Source organism: Chiloscyllium punctatum, chromosome 10 (assembly GCF_047496795.1).
Source record: "Chiloscyllium punctatum isolate Juve2018m chromosome 10, sChiPun1.3, whole genome shotgun sequence".
Lineage (NCBI taxonomy): Eukaryota > Metazoa > Chordata > Chondrichthyes > Orectolobiformes > Hemiscylliidae > Chiloscyllium > Chiloscyllium punctatum.
In genome coordinates this window covers 44640888-44660703 of record NC_092748.1, presented here as the reverse complement: position 1 = coordinate 44660703, position 19816 = coordinate 44640888, and the positions used below count along the sequence as shown (strand labels likewise).

General features: G+C 42.2%; 1 protein-coding gene across 7 annotated transcripts in view; it reads left to right on the top strand.

Annotated features, from left to right (window-relative positions):
- Positions 1–4088: 4088 nt before the first annotated feature.
- Positions 4089–19816, top strand: part of gulp1b (GULP PTB domain containing engulfment adaptor 1b) — a 375129-nt gene continuing 359401 nt past the window's right edge. For 3 of the 7 annotated variants that reach the window (XM_072579028.1, XM_072579025.1, XM_072579026.1), the window contains exon 1: positions 4498–5082. The gene's annotated coding sequence lies outside the window, so the exon portion shown is untranslated. Of the gene's footprint in view, positions 4315–4478; positions 5083–19816 lie in introns of those variants that run through there. The other 4 variants (XM_072579030.1, XM_072579027.1, XM_072579037.1 and 1 more) reach the window with 3 other exon arrangements.

Here is a 19816-nt window from a genome sequence, read left to right as displayed (position 1 = left end):
CAGCATAATTGCCTTTCTCCCAGCAATAAATCTTGCCCTGCATGACATACCTATCCCTTTATATCGCTAAAGTAAACATAACTGAATTGTGATCACTATCACCAGAGTGCTCAACTACCTCCAAATCCAACACCTGGCCGGTTTCATTACCCAGTACCAAATCTAATGTGGCCTCTCCCCTTGTTGGCCTGTCTACGTACTGTGTCAGGAAACCCTCCTGCACATATTGGACAAAAACTGACCTAACTAAAGTACTTTAACTATAGTATTCCCTGTCAATATTTGGAAAGTTAAAGTCCCCCATAACAACTACCCTGCCAGTCTCGCTCCTATCGAGGATGATCTTTGCTATCCTATCCTCTACATCTTTAGAACTATTAAGAAGCCTGTAGAAAATTTCCAAAAGGGTAACCTCTCCTTTCCTGTTTCTAATCTCAGCCCATACTACCTCAGTAGACGAGTCCTCACATGTTTTTTCTGCAACTGTAATACTGTTTTTGACTAACAATGCCAAGCCACCCCCTCTTTTACCATCTTCTCTGTTCTTACTGAAACATCTAAAACCCGGAACCTGTAACAACCATTCCTGTCCCTGCTCTACCCTTGCAGAATCATAGATTTATAGAAATGTACAGCATGGAAACAGACCCTTTGGTCCAACCCGTCCATGCCAACCAGATATCCCAGCTCAATCTAGTCCCACCTGCCAGCACCTGGCCCATATCCCTCCAAACCCTTCCTTTTCATATACCCATCCAAATGCCTTTTAAATGTTGCAAATGTACCAGCCTCACCACTTTCTCTGGCAGCTCATTCCATACTCGTACTACCCTGTGTGAAAACGTTGCCCCTTAGGACTCTTTTATATCTTTTCCCTCTCACCCTAAACCTATGCCCTCTAGTTCTGGACTCCCCGACCCCAGGGAAAGGACTTTGTCTATCTATCCTATCCATGCCACTCATAATTTTGTAAACCTTTATAAGGTCACCCCTCAGCCTCCAACGCTGCAGGGAAAACAGCCCAAGCCGGTTCAGCCTCTCCCTATAGCTCAAATCCTCCAACCCTGGCAACACCTTTGTAAATCTTTCCTGAACCCTTTCAAGTTTGACAATATCTTTGCGATAGGAAGGAGACCAGAATTGCATGCAATTTTCCAACATCTGCCTAACCAATGTCCTGAACAGCCGCAACATGACCTCCCAACTCCTGTACTCAGTACTCTGGCCAATAAAGGAAAGTATACCAAACACTTTCTTCACTATCCTATCTACCTGCGACTCCACTTTCAAGGAGCTATGAACTTGCACTCCAAGGTCTCTTTGTTCAGCAACACGCCCTAGGACCTTACCATTTACTGATTAAGTCCTGCTAAGATTTCCTTTCCCAAAATGCAGCACCTCGCATTTATCTACCACTTCTCAGCATATTGGCCCATCTGATCAAGATCCTGTTGTAATCTGAGGTAACCTTCTTTGCTGTCCATTACACCTCCAATTTTGGTGTCATCTGCAAACTTACTAACTGTACCTCTTGTGCTCACAACCAAATCATTTATATAAATGACGAAAAGTAGAGGACCCAGCACCGATCCTTGTGACACTCCACTGTTCACTGTACTCCATTCTGAGAAAAAAACCCTCCACCACCACCCTCTGTCTTCTACCTTTGAACCAGTTCTGTATCCAAATGGCTAGTTCTCCCTGTATTCTGTGAGATCTAACCTTGTTACAGTCTCCCATGGGGAACCTTGTTGAATGCCTTACTGAAGTCCATATAGATCACATCTACCGCTCTGCCTTCATCAATCCTCTTTGTTACATCTTCAAAAAACTCAATCAAGTTTGTGAGACATGATTTACCACGCACAAAGCCACGTTGACTATCCCTAACAAGTTCTTGTCTTTCCAAATACATGTACATCCTGTCCCTCAGGATTCCCTCCAACAACGTGCCCACCACCGACGTCAGGCTCACAAGTCTGTAGTTCCGTTGCTTGTCCTTGCCACCGTTCTTAAACAGTGGCACCATGTTAGCCAGCCTCCAGTCTTCTGGCCCCTCACCTGTGAATATCGATGATACAAATATCTCAGCAAAGGGCCCAGCAATCACTTTCCTAGCTTCCCACAGAGTTCTAGGGTACACCTGATCAGGTTCTGGGGATTTATCCACTTTTATGTGTTTCAAGACATCCAGCACTTCCTCCTCTGTAATATAGACATTTTTTAAGATGTCACCATCTATTTCCCTATATTCTATATCTTCCATGTCCTTTTCCATAGTAAATACTGATGCAAAATACTCAATTAGTATCTCCTCCCTTTTCTGCGGCTCCACACAAAAAATGTCTGTGAAATGGCCACAGCATCGATATCCCAGGTACCAACCCATGCTGCAAGTTCACCCACCTTATTCCGGATGCTCCTGGCATTGAAGTAGACACACTTCAAACCAACTTCTTGTTTGCCGGCGCCTTCTTGTGGCCATGGAACCTTAGTTCTGACCTCACTACTCTCAACGTCCTGTATACTCAAACTACAATTTCGGTTCCCATCCCGGTGCTGAATTAGCTTAAACCCACCTGAAGAGTATTAGCAAATTTCCCCCCCCAGGATATTGGTACCCCTCTGGTTCAGGTGAGGACCTGTTTGTAGAGGTCCCACCTACCCCAGGAAGAGCCCCAATTATCCAGGAATCCAAAACCCTCCCTCCTGCACCATCCCTGTAGCCATATATTCAATTTTTTTTTCTCTCTCTCACTCTATTCCTCACCTCACTAGCACGTGGTGCGGGCAACAAACCAGAGACAACAACTCTGTTCTAGCTCTAAGCTTCCACCCAAGCTCCCTGAATTTCTGCCTTAAATCTCCATCTCTCTTCCTCCCTAGTCTGCAATTTTCATATCTAAGGGATAAAGAACTGGGAATTTTACTGAGCTTAAATGTGGATGAGCCATTGAGGGACTTAGTGACAACAAGAGAGTTGAAGACAAAGTCAGGGAACTGTTGTCTGCACAGTAGGATTGAAATAGCTCTTGGGTCCAAATGGCACAATTTAGAAGGGTCGTAAACATTCTGTAAGGCTACAAAACAACGGAGTAACGGAGGTGACAAACAAACATGAAAAGATAAATATAAATGAATGATGCTAAAGTAGAAAACTAAAAGTAACAACAAACAGAAAAGAAACTGCACGTGTAACTCACACTATTCCTTTTATCTGAGGAAGCAAATCTAAAACATTCACAGAAAATATTGTAATACCCAGTAGGTTTTAGACAAAGGTTGAGGTGGAAGCAATGGTCTCTTGTCCGCCAAGACTGATGGGCACCACAGGACATGATGGGAGGGGATAGCAATATTATTGTTGAATTTAAAAGATTTTTCTTAAAGAGAGTTGTAAGTAGCGCCTACTTTGTCTCAATCTTGTTCTTTTGGATGATTCGCAGCGCCCCTCTTTTTTTTTGGTTGTTGCTAGATTTACCAGTGTTTCCCCTTCCCTCCGGAATCTCTGAACATGTCTTTGATTTATTTATTTTTAGATTATTTGTTGTAGTAATGATTTGTCTCAGGGCGGATCTGCTTATGTCTCCGTGTTCTTTGTACCCTTTCTGAGATGAAGAATCATCTGGACTCGAAATGTTAGCTTGCTCTCACGCCGTGGATGCTGTCTGACTCGCTGTGATCCCCAGCATCAGTACAGATTGCAGCATCTGCAGTAATTTGTTCCTGGTCTTTTGACAGTTCTTTTTTAAAAAATAGTTTCACAGATCTTGGCCAACCCAATATCTCCTGATCATTCAATTTAAAATATAGCATCTGTCAGGAGGAGACAAGTCAACGTTTTGGCAATATTTACGCAAGCTTCTTGCAATCCTCAGAATGACTCTTCTGGTATTGCCCTCCATTTATGGCAGCCTTTCAAATAATGTGGATGAGAATTCAAGCGCAGGGGTTTTCGACTCTGACTAGACGACCCAGCATGATTTTGTGTTCTCCTGGGTGATTGATCAAGCGCCGTGACGCCTTTTCCCCAGCAACATCCAGCAAACGCGAAGTCGCGGATATAACAGGACACTGGATGCTATGCAGATGGTCACATTGGGAGGTCAGCCTTTCACCCTCTTTAAACGGAATGCACACTGTGGGTTTTGAAGCTGGCGCCTTGTGTACAACAGTGTGCTGGCCGGCTTTACGTCATTCAACTTTCCAACCTCAGAGATTCCGGAGGGAAGGGGAAACACTGGTAAACCTAGCAACAACCAAAAAAAAAAGAGGGGCGCTGCGAATCATCCAAAAGAACAAGATTGAGACAAAGTAGGCGCTACTTACAACTTTCTTTAAGAAAAATCTTTTAGTAGTTGACTTCTAGTATTTGAAAGAGTTGTTGTTGCATTGAGATATTGGTTGAAACTGTCCTCTGTGTGTGTTGTGTGTGTCTGTGAGAGAGTGTGGAAAAGAGCGACTGCAGTCAAGTCTGCTGCTTGAAATTTGGGATTAACACCGATTGGGAACAAGTGCAGCACGGAAGAGGGCAGTCTGTCTGGTCTCTGTTTATCTCCAGCGCTGGTCTGTTTGGGCAGGAGGAGGCCACTGGCTGGACAGGGCGACACGCCTGAAGATGAAAACACGGAGAGAGAGAGAGAGAAACTTCTGCTGGATATGCCTTTGGCTGTGACTCCAGCTCCTTCACACAGAAACATACCCGGACACTGCGCTTCTCTCTGCTTTAGACTCTGAAACTTTAACTACCCTCACACTTTTTAACTTTTGTAGCACGGAATCTATTTTTTTTTAAATCTCGGAGAATTCGCGGTGATGAGCTTTCTGCGTGAACGCGCGTGTGTTGAAGCGCGCCCCCTAGCCCATGCCCGTGTCCGGGAGGGAAGCTGCCTATGAAAACTGGGGAGCTCAGCTCAGTGTGTGCGGCTAGGGGTCCTCACATACTCTAACCTGCTCGCTTCTAAGTGCATTGTTTAAGGGACCTGCACAAAGTGGCTCTCACGTCCGCGAGGACTGGCTAGTTCTGGAGGCTGTGCTATTAACTTCAGAACCATTTTTTTGGAATTACAGTTTCGCTAAGAGGTACTGGAATGTCGTTTCTGCTTATAACTGAAGTATGCGAAATTAAATGGCCTCTGTTCTTTGCTTAATTAATGCATATGTTTGTCAAATGGACTTGAGGCAGTCCGGAAAGAAAGCTTGTAGCAATCTATATTCGATAACGTTAAGACTTAATAGAGGGGTGGGTCTATTCAAGACTTGTACTTCGTTGGCGCCTGCAATTGATGGAGCTTAAACTGTTTATAGAGTCAATGTTTGTGTTATAAGTGAAACAGTTACTCCTGCGTGGTTTCATATTGTTTGTTTATTTGCAAAACTGTTGGAAAAGCTCTCTTAACCAGCATTTTGGGGTTCTTTTTGCAGTGAAGAAGGTTTATTTACTGGCATGGGAATTGCTGGTCTTTTGATGTTGACCATTTACAGCAATGATTAATCATTATCCGTCAAGGGATTGATTCTGCGTTCATTCTGATTTTTAGCATGTCAGTGTCAGGAAGAGTTATCACAGTGCTGTTGTATGTCAGGAGACTAACCTCGAAGTAATACCTTTGCTTTGCTTTTGTCAGCTTCTAATGGTGTTGATGTAATTTTTAGTTTCTTAGACATGCATTTTTTTAACAAAAGCATTGTTCTACAGAGTGCAGAGGTAGACATGAGTTTCAGTCTCATAGTCCTGTTGATCATAGTCTTTTGGTTTACACAGTGCTTTCTGTAAGCCCCACTTTACATTGCAACCCTGCAACATAAAGAAGGCAGCACATGTATCTTCAGACACTGTCAATATAATCTCGCATAATGGTTCATTCCCTGTTTCTGTGCGTTAAGTTACTGGTAGCAATAAAAGTAAATGATTGCTGCTGGTGCCCCTCGCTGTGAGTTGCTCTCTGTTAAAATTACATTTCAGAAAAGTAATTTTTCGCCAACTGCCCCCTTTTACATCAGACTGATGGAGGAGCAGATATTTAGTGGCTGTCATTCAGTGCATAATCAGTTTGGATAGTGCTATCTTCGGCCACAAGAAAATGGCCACATGGGGAGTTTTCTTTTCTCTTCAGTACCAAACATTTCCCCTGCTTTTGACATTTTGTTGTGACTGAAAATTACTTACAATGATTCAAGCTCAAAGAGAGATGCTGGTTTCTGCTACCTAGATGTCAGGTCTTCGTTTCTTTGTGACTGTTAAATTGAATGCTGAAAGATTTATACACAGAACCGATGAAACCAAGGAGAGTGAAATTTAGAAAGATGTCCTGCTTAGTTGGGTAGCTGGAGACAAAACTGATTGGGATGGAGCAAAGAGGAAGAGCTCTCCCAATAAGTTGACCAGAAGAGACTGAGTGACCTTAAGCTTGTGGGGCTTGAGGAGAGTTTCTGGTGGTGGGATTTGTCATGTTTGCTCTGTTGGGTTAGTTTTCAGCTTCTGTCTTTGTTTCTTGATTCTAATCCATGCTGGATTGTTAATGTACATTTTGTTTGAATAGTTCAACATAAACTACTTGGATTGTGCCACCTGACGTGAGCACAATAATTGAAAAATTCAATAAGGTTACTTACCATGTGGAAACAATCCTTCTACATTGGTCTATTTGATCTCTTTGCACTGGTATCTATAATTTAATTCTAGTTTGAACTGGAATTATTTTCAACTCAAAACATTTCCTTTAATAAATGTGGTATTTTGCCTATATTTTAAAATATCAACAGTAAAATCAAGTTTATTCCCTTAAGTTTAGTTTTGTTAGTTACACAGAGAGGGAATTGGCACTGATTTTACCTTCAATATTCAAACAGTGATATTGTGCATATTGCATGTTTTTAGCTTTTGAATTGGTAGGAAATCCTGGGAGGTTTGGTTGTTCTGGTCATTTTACATTAATGGGTACACAAAAAACAAATTGTACACAGTTCTCCAGGTAAGACTTTGAAAATACCTCAGTAGGGTGAGATTTGGAATTTGGGACTTGGGTGGCTCAGCTTTTACATATTACAAACCTAGGATAACAGTCTCAGAGCAAATAGTAGAACAAAACATTGGAACAGCTGAACTTTGAAATTCAGTGGACAATCAGTGAAGTTGCATTTATGTTTGTCATAAATCTGTTTGCCCTGATTTTGAGTTATACTGTGAATTTGAAATCTGTTCATTCATGGATTTATAAGAGTGTGTTTCAAGTCTGCCTTCTGTAAGAATAACAACATTGTAGCATTTATTTGCTCACAATATCACATTATAAGATAGTAAGTGACAAAGAACTGGTAGATTAACATATGTAATATATTTATGAGAACTTCTGTACTTATAGTGGGTATCAGTGGAGCAAATAATGAAAACAAGGGTTGGGTATGATCTGTATCTCTGTTCACAGATGCTGCAAGAGCTACAGTTGTGTTTCTCTTGTGCTTTCTGCATTGCATTCATTTCAGATCTGCAGCATCCACAGTAGTTTGCTTTCATATTATTGTTTTATAATTTCTTTCATGATGCTTCATGAGATCTTGGGCACTCCAAGAAAGCAACGTGAGGTCAATTGATGAGAGAGACCAGGGACGTTATGCAGGAGAATGTTCGTTGCAAAACCTAAAGCTACTACCACAGCTTATGTTCTAGTTTTCTTCACCCTGCCACCATAAGAATATGCTTTTTACTCAATTTTAATTGTTTCTTGACTGAAATTCTTTCACTGATCTGTTTTCAACATCTGATATAGTTGGCTTAACAGTTTATGATAAGTACTGCAACATTTTCAGATGACTTACTATTGTTTCATTGGATTTTTATAATAGAACCATACATATTTACAATAGTCCAAAACGCTGCATTGTATATTTTGTCCCTGCCAACTCTGTTCATCCATAATTAATCCAACTATCAAAGTTCTTTCCTATTATCCTGTGTCTTCCTATACTGCAAATATTTATCTATTTTTCTCATAAAACAACAATGGTCTTTGGATTAATTGTTCCCAGTTGGACATTCAATGCTTCAGCAAACGTTTTGCATGAAAAAAATGATCCCTGCCTTTTTCTTAACGGCTCATCAATTTAAAACTGTCACTGGCATTAAAATGCCAAAACATTATTTCACTATTTACTCTGTGGATAGTCTTAACTTTTAAAAACTCTTATGAGTTTGTATGTATTAATATTCCAGTTCAGTTTTACTTGGCTGTTTTACATAGTGAAAATTTGGGCAATCTGCCTTTTTTATTGTGCTCCTTCAAGAAGTAACAGTTGTATTTGATATTCTGAGCAGTCATTATTTATCCAGTTCCTGAATATCTGTGAATATCTTGGGATCACCTTTCATCTCCTGTATATAAATTGCTGCATCTTTAGTGCCTTTAATTAACATGAAAAATAAATGTCCAAGATCATATCTTTCAAATGTAGTGTTTGGAACTTTTTTTTTCATGTTGAACCAAATAGAATCATAGAGACATACAGCATGGGAACAGACCCTTCGGTCCAACTCGTCCATGCTGACCAGAGATCCTAACCTAATCTCTTCCCATTTGCCAGCACTTGGCTGATACTCCTCTAAATCCTTCCTATTTATATACCCATCTTGATGCCTTTTAAATAAAACCATAAAACCATAAGACCATAAGACATAGGAGTGGAAGTAAGGCCATTCGGCCCATCGAGTCCACTCTGCCATTCAATCATGGCTGATGGGCATTTCAACTCCACTTACCCGCATTCTCCCCGTAGCCCTTAATTCCTCGAGACAACAAGAATCTATCAATCTCTGCCTTGAAGACATTTAGCGTCCCGGCCTCCACTGCACTCTGCGGCAATGAATTCCACAGGCCCACCACTCTCTGGCTGAAGAAATGTCTCTGCATTTCTGTTCTGAATTTACCCCCTCTAATTCTAAGGCTGTGCCCACGGGTCCTAGTCTCCTCACCTAACAGAAACAATTTCCTAGCGTCCATCCTTTCCAAGCCATGTATTATCTTATACGTCTCTATTAAGTCTCCCCTTAATCTTCTAAACTCCAACGAATACAATCCCAGGATCCTCAGCCGTTCCTCATATGTTAGACAAACCATTCCAGGGATCATCCGTGTGAATCTCCGCTGGACACGTTCCAGTGCCAGTATGTCCTTCCTGAGGTGTGGGGACCAAAACTGGACACAGTACTCCAAATGGGGCCTAACCAGAGCTTTATAAAATCTCAGTAGCACAACGGTGCTTTTATATTCCAACCCGCTTGAGATAAGTGACAACATTACATTCACTTTCTTAATCACGGACTCAACCTGCATGTTGACCTTTAGAGAATTCTCAACTAGCACTCCCAGATCCCTTTGTACTTTGGCTTTACAAATTTTCTCACCGTTTAGAAAGTAGTCTGTGCTTTTATTCTTTTTGCCAAAGTGCAAGACCTCGCATTTGTTCACGTTGAATTCCATCAGCCATTTCCTGGACCACTTTCCCAAACTGTCTAGATCCTTCTGTAGCCTCCCCACTTCCTCAGTACTAATCTGCCTGTCCACCTAACTTCGTATCATCTGCAAACTTCGCTAGAATGCCCCCAGTCCCTTCATCCAGATCATTAATATATAATGTGAACAGCTGTGGCCCCAACACTGAACCCTGCGGGACACCGCTCATCACCAGCTGCCATTCCGAAAAAGAACCTTTTATCCCAACTCTCTGCCTTCTGTCAGACAGCCAATCCTCAATCCATCCCAGCAGCTCACCTCGAACACCATGGGCCCTCACCTTGCTCAGCAGTCTCCCGTATGGCACCTTATCAAATGTTGCAATTGTATAAGCCTCTGCCACTTCCTCTGGCAGTGCAACATGCACCACCTTCTGCCAGAAAAAGTAGTCCCTTTTATATCTTTCCCCTCTCACCCTGAACCTATGCCCTCTAGTTCGAGACTCCCCCACCTCAGGGAAAATACCTTGTCTGTTTACCCTATCCATGCCACTCATGATTTTATAAACCTCTATAAGGTCACCCCTCAGCCTTCAATGGCCCAGGGAAAACAGCCCCAGCCTGTTCAGCCTCTCCGTATAGCTCAAGTCCTCAAAACCTGGCAACATCCTTGTAAATCTTTTCTCAATTCGTTCAAGTTTCACAACATCCTTCCAATAGGAAGAAGGGCAGAATTGCACACAATATTCCAAAAATGACCGAACTGATGTCCTGCACAGCCACAACATGACATCCTAACTCAGATACTCAACATTGACCAATAAAGGAAAGCATCCCAAATGCCTTCCTCACAATGCTGTCTACCTGCGACTCCACTTTCAAGGAATTATTCAGCAACACTCTGTAGGATCTTACCATTAAATGTATAAGTCCTGCTCTGATTTGCTATTCCAGAACGCAGCACCTCACATTTTATCTAAATTAAACTCCACCTGCCCCTTCTCAGCATATTGTCCCATCTGATCAAGATCCTATTGTAATCTGAGGTAACCTTCTTCGTTGTGCACTATATCTCCAATTTTGGTGTCATCTGCAAACTTACTAACTGTACCTCCTATGCTCACAACCAAATCATTTATATAAATTATTATAAGCAGTGGACCCAGCACCTATCCTTGTGGCACACCACTGATCATAGGCCTCCAGTCTGAAAAACAATCCTACACCATTACCCTCTGTCTTCTACCTTTGAGCCAGTTCTGTACCCAAATGGCTAGTTTTCCCTGTATTCCATGAAATCTAACCTTGCTAACCAGTCTTCCATGGGGAACCTTGTCGAATGCCTGACTGAAGTCCATATAAACCACATCTACCACTCTGCTCTCGTCAATCCTCTTTGTTACGACTTCAAAAAACTCAATCAAGTTTGTGAGACATGATTTCCCATGCACAAAGCCATGTTGACTATCCCTAATCAGTCCTTGCCTTTCCAAATACATGTACATCCTGTCCCTCAGGATTCCCTCCAACACCTTGCCCACCACTGACGTCAGGGTCACTGGTCTATAGTTCCCTGGCTTGTCCTTACCACCCTTCTTAAACAGTGGCACCATGTTAGCCAACCTCCGGTGTTCTGGCACCTCACCTGTGACTATTGGTGATATAAATATCTCAGCAAGAGGCCCAGCAATCACAACCCTAGCTTCCCATAGAGTTCTAGGGTACACCTGATCATGTCCTGGGGATTTATCCATTTTTATGCATTTCAAGACATCCAGCACTCCCTCCTTTGTAATATGGACATTTTTCAAGATGTCATCATCTATTTCATACATTATATGTCTTCCATGTCATTTTCTACTGTAAATACTGATGCAAAACACTCATTTAGTATCTGCCTCATTTCCTGTAGCTTCGCACAAAGGCCGCCTTGCTGATCTTTGAGGGGCCCTATTCTATCCCTAGTTACTCTTTTGTCCTTAATGATTTTGTAAAAACCCTTTGGATTCTCCTTCACTCTGCTTGCCAAAGCTTTCTCATGTCCTCTTTTTTCCCTCCTGATTTCTCTCTTAAGTATACTCCTACTGCCTTTATACTCTTTCGAAAGTATATAAATTGGCCTTCCTCCAATTTAGAACTTCAACTTTTAGATCTGGTTTGTCCTTTTCGATCACTATTTTAAAACTAATAGAATTATGGTTGCTGGCCACAAAGTGCTCTCCCACTGACACCTCAATCACCTGCCCTGCCTTATTTCCCAGGAGTGGGTCAAGTTTTGCATCTTCTCCAGTAGGTACATCCACATTCCGAATCAGAACAATTTCTTATACTCTCTTAACAAATTCCTCTCCATCTAAACCCTTAACACTATGGCAGTCCCGGTCTATGTTTGGAAAGTTAAAATCCCCTGCTATAACCACCCTATTATTCTTACAGATAACTGAGATCTCCTTACAAATTTGTTTCTCAATTTCCCTCTGACTATTGGGGGGGTCTATAATACCATCCCAATAAGGTGATCATCCCTTTCTTATTTCTCAGTTCCACCCAAATAATGTCTCTGGATGTATTTCTGGGAATATCCTCCCTCAGTACAGCTGTAATGCTATCCCTTGTCAAAAATACCACTCCCCTTCCTCTCTTGCCTCCCTTTCTAACCTTCCTCTGTAGCATTTGTATCCTGGAACATTAAGCTGCCAGTCTTGTCCATCCCTGAGCCATGTTTCTGTCATTGCTATGATATCCCAGTCCCATGTTCCTAACCATGCTCTAAGTTCATCTGCCTTCCCTGTTAGGCCTCTTGCATTGAAATAAATGCAGTTAAATTTATCAGTCCTACCCTGTCCCTGCTTGCCCTGACTGTTTGTTTGACTCGCCTTTCCTCTCAACTGTACCTGTCTCAGATTGAAATCTTTCCTCACTATCTCCCTGGGTCCCACCCCACCTTACTAGTTTAAATCCTCTCGAGCAGCTCTAGCAAATCTCCCTGCCAGTATATTAGTCCCCTTCCAATTTAGGTGCAATCTGTGCTTCTTGGACAGGTCACTTCTACCCCAAAAGAGATTCCAATGATCCAAAAATGTGAATCCTCCTCAGCCATGCATTCATCTGCTCTGTCCTCCTATACCTGCTCTCACTAGCTCGTAGCAACAGGTGTAATCCAGATATTACTACTCTCGAGGACATTTTTAAAATTCCTGCCTAACTCTCTAATCTCCCTTCAGAATCTCAACCTTTTCCCTTCCTATGTCGTTGTCCACATTCGAACCAATGACCTCCTGCTGCCATTCTCCCCCTTGAGAACATCCTGCACACTCTGCAAGACATCCTTGATCCTGGCACCAGGGAAGCAACGCACTATTCTGATTTTTCGCTACTGGCCGCAGAAACGTCTGTCTGTACCTCAGACTAAAGAGTCCCCTAAGATAATCGATTGCTTGGAACCTGACGTATCTCTCATGACATCAGAGGCAGTCTCAAGACCAGAGACTTGGCTATTCATGCTACATTCCCCTGAGAATCCATCACCCCCTACATTTTTCAAAACTGCATACTTGTTTGAAATGGGGATAACCATTGAAGACTCCTGCCTACCTCTCTTACCTTTCCTGGAGTTAACCCATCTATATGACTGTATCTGAGACTTTCCCTCCTTCCTATAACTGCCATCCATCACATCCTCTTGCTCTTGTAAATTCCTCATTGCCTCTAACTGCCTCTCCAACTGATCCATTTGAACTGATAGAATTCACAACCAACGACATTTAATGCAGATATAATCCTAAGTAACCCGTAAACTCTCCCTAAGCTCCTAAATAGCACTCTACTAAGGGCCATTTTTGCTTCTTTCAATCGACATACCCAGAAAATAGCACTGTCTTATTCCTCTACAAAACACTGCTCCAGGTTAAATTAATACCGTGGGGTGGCACGGTGGTTCAGTGGTTAACACTGTTGCCTCACAGCACCAGGGTCCCAGGTTTAATTCCAGCCTTGGGGGACTGTCTGTCTGTGTGGAGTTTGCACATTCTCCCTGTTTCTGTGTGGGTTTCCTCCGGGTGCTCTGGTTTCCTCCCACAGTCCAAAGATGTGCAGATCTAGTGAATTGGCCATACTAAATAGCCCGTAGTGTTAGGTGCATTAGTCAGATGGAAATGGGTCTGGGGGGGGGGGGTTATTCTTCGGAAGGTCGGTGTGGAATTGTTGGGCTGAAGGGCCTGTTTCCACACTGTAGGGATTCTAATCTAATATGTATGGCTTATATTTTAAGTTTAATCAAGAGACATAGCTCAATAAAGCATATAATCAAGAAAGAACTCACTCTACTCACTACTGCAGAGGCTCACTCAAAATTGGCCCTCTTGCTCTTTTCATCAGATTTACAGTGAGCTGTGAACATACACTGTAATAGGTTCCTGGAGGAAGCTGACATTCCCCAGGGTGTATTGGTTCAGCTGTCTCACAGGTCATCGGGACACCAGCAAACGTATCATAAGTTATCCCTTCGCCCACGTTTCCTAATTGCTCAAGTTGTTCTTTTTTTTTGTTTTCAGCAGTGTGCTAGTTACTTTTTCTTACATCCATTTAATTATGAGATCTTTTAATCTACTTTAACCTTGTTCTTTTTCTTTTGGCCTTTGCTGTGCAATGGAAATTCAAACATAAACTTGGCAGCGTTAACTGTTTAGTTTGGTTGATTTCCACTTTCTGTTGTTTCATGACGTACAATTTTCTGATAATATATTGAACAGTATTTACTTTTCATGGTCTTGCTCTCCAAAGTAATGAATGGCAAATTTTGATTTGGAGTATGCAAAGCAGTGTTGATGTCGATGGAATAGCATTGGATTTCCTCCCTACTTGCCTTGACAAGCAAAACAAATTCTGATACCTAAAAGATTGTGGTATCTTGGTTCAGAGTTGCACATGTCGCTATACTATGCCAAGCAGTCCTCGATCCTATCAGGTTGGCTGTCGATCTTTCTTTCTACTCAAAATTAAAGTACATCTGTGGCATAAGAGCAGGTAGATCTTGTGAATTCTGTGGCACGTAACTCTCTCAAGGCCTATTCATCACCAGGAGCAAGTCAGGATTGTAAAATACTCTCGACTTGTCTGATTGAGTGCAGCTCCAACACCATCCAGTACGATGTAGGCTGATTAATCAGCACTCCATTTAAGAGCTTCAATATTCATTCCTTCCACTATGAAACACAGTGGCAGCAGAGAGTACCATCTACAAGATGCGCCGCAACAACTCATCAAGGCTCTTGTGAACACACCATCTAATCGCAAGCATAAGGGAAGCAGAAACATGACAACATCAACACCCTTCCCTTTAGGCCATTGTGACATGGAAATATATTAGAATCATAGAGATGTACAGCGCGGAAGTAGACCCATCGGTCCAACCTGTCCATGCCAACCAGATATCCCAAGCCAATCTAGTCCCACCTGCCAGCACCCGGCCCATATCCCTCCAAATCTTTCCTATTCATATATGCATCCAGATGCATTAGGCTCCACCACTTCCTCTGGCAGTTCATTCCATACATGTACCACCTTCTGCATGAAAACGCTGCCCCTTAGGTCTCTTTTACATCTTTCCCCTCTCACCCTAAATCTATGCCCTCTGGTTCTGCACTCCCCCACTCCAGGGAAGAGACTTTGTCTATTTATCCTAATAATGCCCCTCATGATTTTATAAACCTCTGCAAGGTTACCCCTCAGCCTCCGATGCTCCAGGGAAAACAACCCCTGCCTATTCACCCTCTCCCTGTAGCTCAAATCCTCTAACCCTGGCAACATCCTTGAACCCTTCCATGTTTTACAACATCTTTCTGATAGGATGGAGACCAGAATTGCACGCAATATTTCAATAGTGGCCTAACCAATGTCCAGTACACCTGCAACATAACCTCCTAATCCCTGTATTCAATACTCTGATCAATAAAAGAAAGCATACCAAACATCATCTTCACTACCTTATCTACCTGCAACTGTACTTTCAAGTAGGTATGAAGCTGCACTCCAAGGTCTCTTTGTTCAGCAACACTCCCGAGGATTTTACCATTAAGTGTATAAGTCCTACTAAGATTTGCTTTCCCAAAACACAGCACCTCACGTTTATCTAAATTAAACACCAAATGCCATTTCTCATCCCATTGGCCCATCTGATCAAGATCCCGTTGTAATCTGAGGTAACCTTCTCCACTGCCCACTACACCTCCAATTTTAGTGTCATCTGCGAACTTACTAACTATACCTCTTATGCTCATATCCAAATCATTTATATAAATGATGGAAAGTAGTGGACCCAGCACTCCATTCCTTCACTGCTGTTGGGTCAAAATCTTAGAACCCCATTCTTAACATGCACTATTTGAACAGTGTGCAACACATTGATTGTAGTGGTTCAGGAATTCTGCCGTCAACCAGCTTCTCCAGAGCAATTGAAAATGTTAATGCTAGTCTAATATCCCATGACTGAATTACAGAAAACTCTATAGCTCACTCAGCCTTTAAGATCAGCTTCTTAGGATAGTGCTTGTTCAAAGATGCTACTACAATTGTGGCCAGATTTTCAGGCTCAGAACAAAACAAATTTTCACCAGCTTTTTAAAGCATTCATCCTCACTTATTCTTGTGTGTTGTTTTTTCTCTTTTGATGCATTTTTATGCCCTTTTGCAAAATCCCAAATTTAAAGATGATAAAGCTCCTTTAACTGTGTGGAGTGATAAATAAAAGATGGAGATTCTTAATGGAAGATGAGTCAACGTTATGGGTTGAAGCCTGGAAGTAGATCTGAAACCACGTTTACGAATAGACCACCCTTAATCCTCCGAGTTCCTAAATGGTAGTTGAGACTTTCATTTTTGTATTTTTCAGATATTAAAAGTGTAACTTTGGTGCTTTCCTTGGGACTTAGTTGTTTGTACCGTCATATGGTCATTTTTGTGTTTAAACATATTCTAATGTGACTCACTGTAAATTTGAATGTAAACATTTCACTGAGACAGAGTGGACGTAGAAATGAAGCACATTTACAGGTCCAATATTTTGTGTTGTTTTTATGGAGGAAATTCCAGGCCAATAAACTAGCCCTATGAGTGGTTGGAAACTGGCAAGTATGTTTCAGCCCATTAACACGGAACATAGAACATTACAGCGCAGTACAGGCCCTTCGCCCCTTGATGTTGCACCGACCTGTCATACCAATCTGAAGCCCATCTAACCAACACTATTCCATGTACGTCCATATGCTTGTCCAATGACGACTTAAATGTACATAAAGTTGGTGAATCTACTACCTTTGTAGGCAAAGCATTCCATACCCTTACTACTCTGAGTAAAGAAACTACCTCTGACATCTGTCCTACATCTATCACCCCTCAATTTAAAGCTATGCCCCCTCGTTCTCTCCGTCATCATACTTGGAAAAAGGCTCTCCCTGTCTACCTTATCTAACCCTCTGATTATCTTATATGTCTCTATTAAGTCACCTCTCAACCTTCTTCTCTCTAACGAAAACAGCTTCAAGTCCCTCAGCCTTTCCTTGTAAGACCTTCCCTCCATACCAGGCAACATCCTAGTGAATCTCCTCTGCATCCTTTCCAAAGCTTCCACATCCTTCTTAGAAAAGAATAATTTGATTAAGGAGAGTCAGCACGGTTTTGTGAAGGGTAGGTCATGCCTCACAAACCTGATTGAGTTCTTTGAACTGTACACAGTATTCCAAGTGTGGCTGCACTAGAGTTTTGTACAGCTATAGCATAACCTCATGGTTCCGGAACGCAATCCCTCTACCAATAAAAGCTAAAACACTGTATGCCTTCTTAACAACCCTGTCAATCTGGGTGGCAACTTTCACGGATCTGTGTACATGGACACCGAGATCTCTCTGCTCATCTACACTACCAAGAATCTTACCATTGGCCCAGTACTTTGCATTCCTGTTATTCCTTCCAAAGTGAATCACCTCACACTTGTCCGCATTAAACTTCATTAAACTCTCAGCCCAGCTCTGCAGCTTATCTATATATCTCTCTGTAACCTACAACATCCTTCATCACTATCCACAACTCCACTGACTTAGTGTCGTCTGCAACTTTACTAACCCACCCTTCTACGCCCTCATCCAGGTCGTTTATAAAAATGATGAACAGCAGTGGACCTAACACCGACCCTTGCGGTACACCACTGGTAACTGGCCTCCAGGATGACCACCCTCTTGTATTCTTTCAGCAAGCCAATTACTGATCCAAACTGCCATATCTCCCACAATCCCATTCCTCCGCATTTTGTATAATATCCTACTGTGGGGAACCTTATCGAAAGCCTTGCTGAAATCCATATACACCACATCAACCGGTTTACTCTCATCTACCTGTTTGTTTGGTCACCTTCTCAAAGAACTCGATCAGGTTTGTGAGGCATTACCTACCCTTCACAAAACCGTGCTGACTATCCCTAATCAAATTATTCTTTTCCAAATGATTATAAACACTATCTCTTATAACCTTTTCCAACACTTTACTAACAACTGAAGTAAAGCTCACTAGTCTATAATTACCAGCGTTGTCTCTACTCCCCTTGAACAGGGGAACCACATTTACTATCCTCCAGTCTTCTGGCACTATTCCTGTAGACAATGACGATTTAAAGATCAATGCCAAAAGCTCACCAATCTCCTCCCTGGCTTCCTGGAGGATCCTAGGATAAATTCCATTCGGCCCAGGGGACTTATCTATTTTCACACTCTGCAGGATTTCTAATACCTCTTCCTTGTGAACCTCAATCACACCTAGTCTAGTAGGCTGTATCTCAGTAATCTCCTCGACAACATCGTCGTTTTCCAGAGTGAATACTGTTGAAAAATATTCATTTAGTGCTTCCCCTATCTCCTCTGACTCCACAGACAACTTCCCACTGCTATCCTTGATTGGCCCTAATCTTACTCTCATCATTCTTTTATTCCTTAAATACCTATAGAAAGCCTTGATCCTATCCGCCAACAACTTCTCATGTCTCCTCCTGGCTCTTCTGCGCTCTCTCTTTAGGTCTTTCCTGGCTACCTTGTAACTCTCAAGTGCCCTAACTGAGCCTTCACATCTCATCCTAACATAAGCCTCCTTCTTCCTCTTGACCAGAGATTTCACTTCCTTTGTAAACCACAGCTCACATGCTCTACAGCTTCCTCCATGCCTGACAGGTACATACTTATCTAGGACACACAGGAGCTTTTCCTTGAATAAGCTCCACGTTTCTAATGTGCCTAGCCCCTGCAGTTTCCTTCCCCATCCTATGCTTCCCAAATCTTGCCTAATCACATTATAATTGCCTTTCCCCTAGCTGTAACTCTTGCCCAGTGATATACACCTATCCCTTTCTATCACTAGAGTAAACATAACAGAATTGTGATCGCTATCACCAAAGTGCTCACCTACTTCCAAGTCTAACGCCTGACTGGGCTCATTACCCAGTACCAAGTCTAATGTGACTTCGCCCCTTGCTGGCCTGTCTACATACTGTCCGGAAACCCTCCTGCACACACTGGATAAAAACTTACCCATCTGTAGTACTCGTACTATAGTGTTCCCAGTCAATATTTGGAAAGTTGAAGTCCCCCATGACAACTACCCTGTCTCTCTCACTCCTATCGAGAATCATCTTTGCTATCCTTTCCTCTACATCTCTGGAACTATTCGGAGGTCTATAGAAAACTCCCAACAGGGTGACCTCTCCTTTCCTGTTTCTAATTTCAGCTCATACTACCTCAGTTGATGAGTCCGCAAACATCCTTTCCGCAACTGTAATACTGTCCTTAACCAACAATGCCACACCTCCCCCTCTTTTACCATCTCCTCTGTTCTTACTGAAACATCTAAATCCTGGAACCTGCAACAACCATTCCTGTCCCTGCTGTATCCATGTCTCTGAAATTGCCACAACATCAAAGTCTCAGGTACCAACCCATGCTGCAAGCTCACCCACCTTATTCTGGATGCTTCTGGCGTTACCCTACAAAACCTGTTTTTATCTATGTGACCGAACGTTACAGGTTCACTTGAAAAGTTACAAAACCCTTTTTGCTTCAGTACACCGCTGTCAGAAAGTTCTGTTCTATTAAATTGGGAAACAATATCATAGTGTTTGTTTTTTAAGAAATGCGTCCTTGTTACTAAGCTTCATTCCACTTGGGAGAAGATACTTGAGTTGAACTACTGACATGGACATATCTCAATGCTGCTCACAACTCTCACTATTCTGATACAGACAACTGAGCAGAATTATTATCCACATCCTTGAGCGTAATCTCATTTTATGATTTTTTTTCGAAAGGAGTTTGTAGGTGTACTAAGTATCAG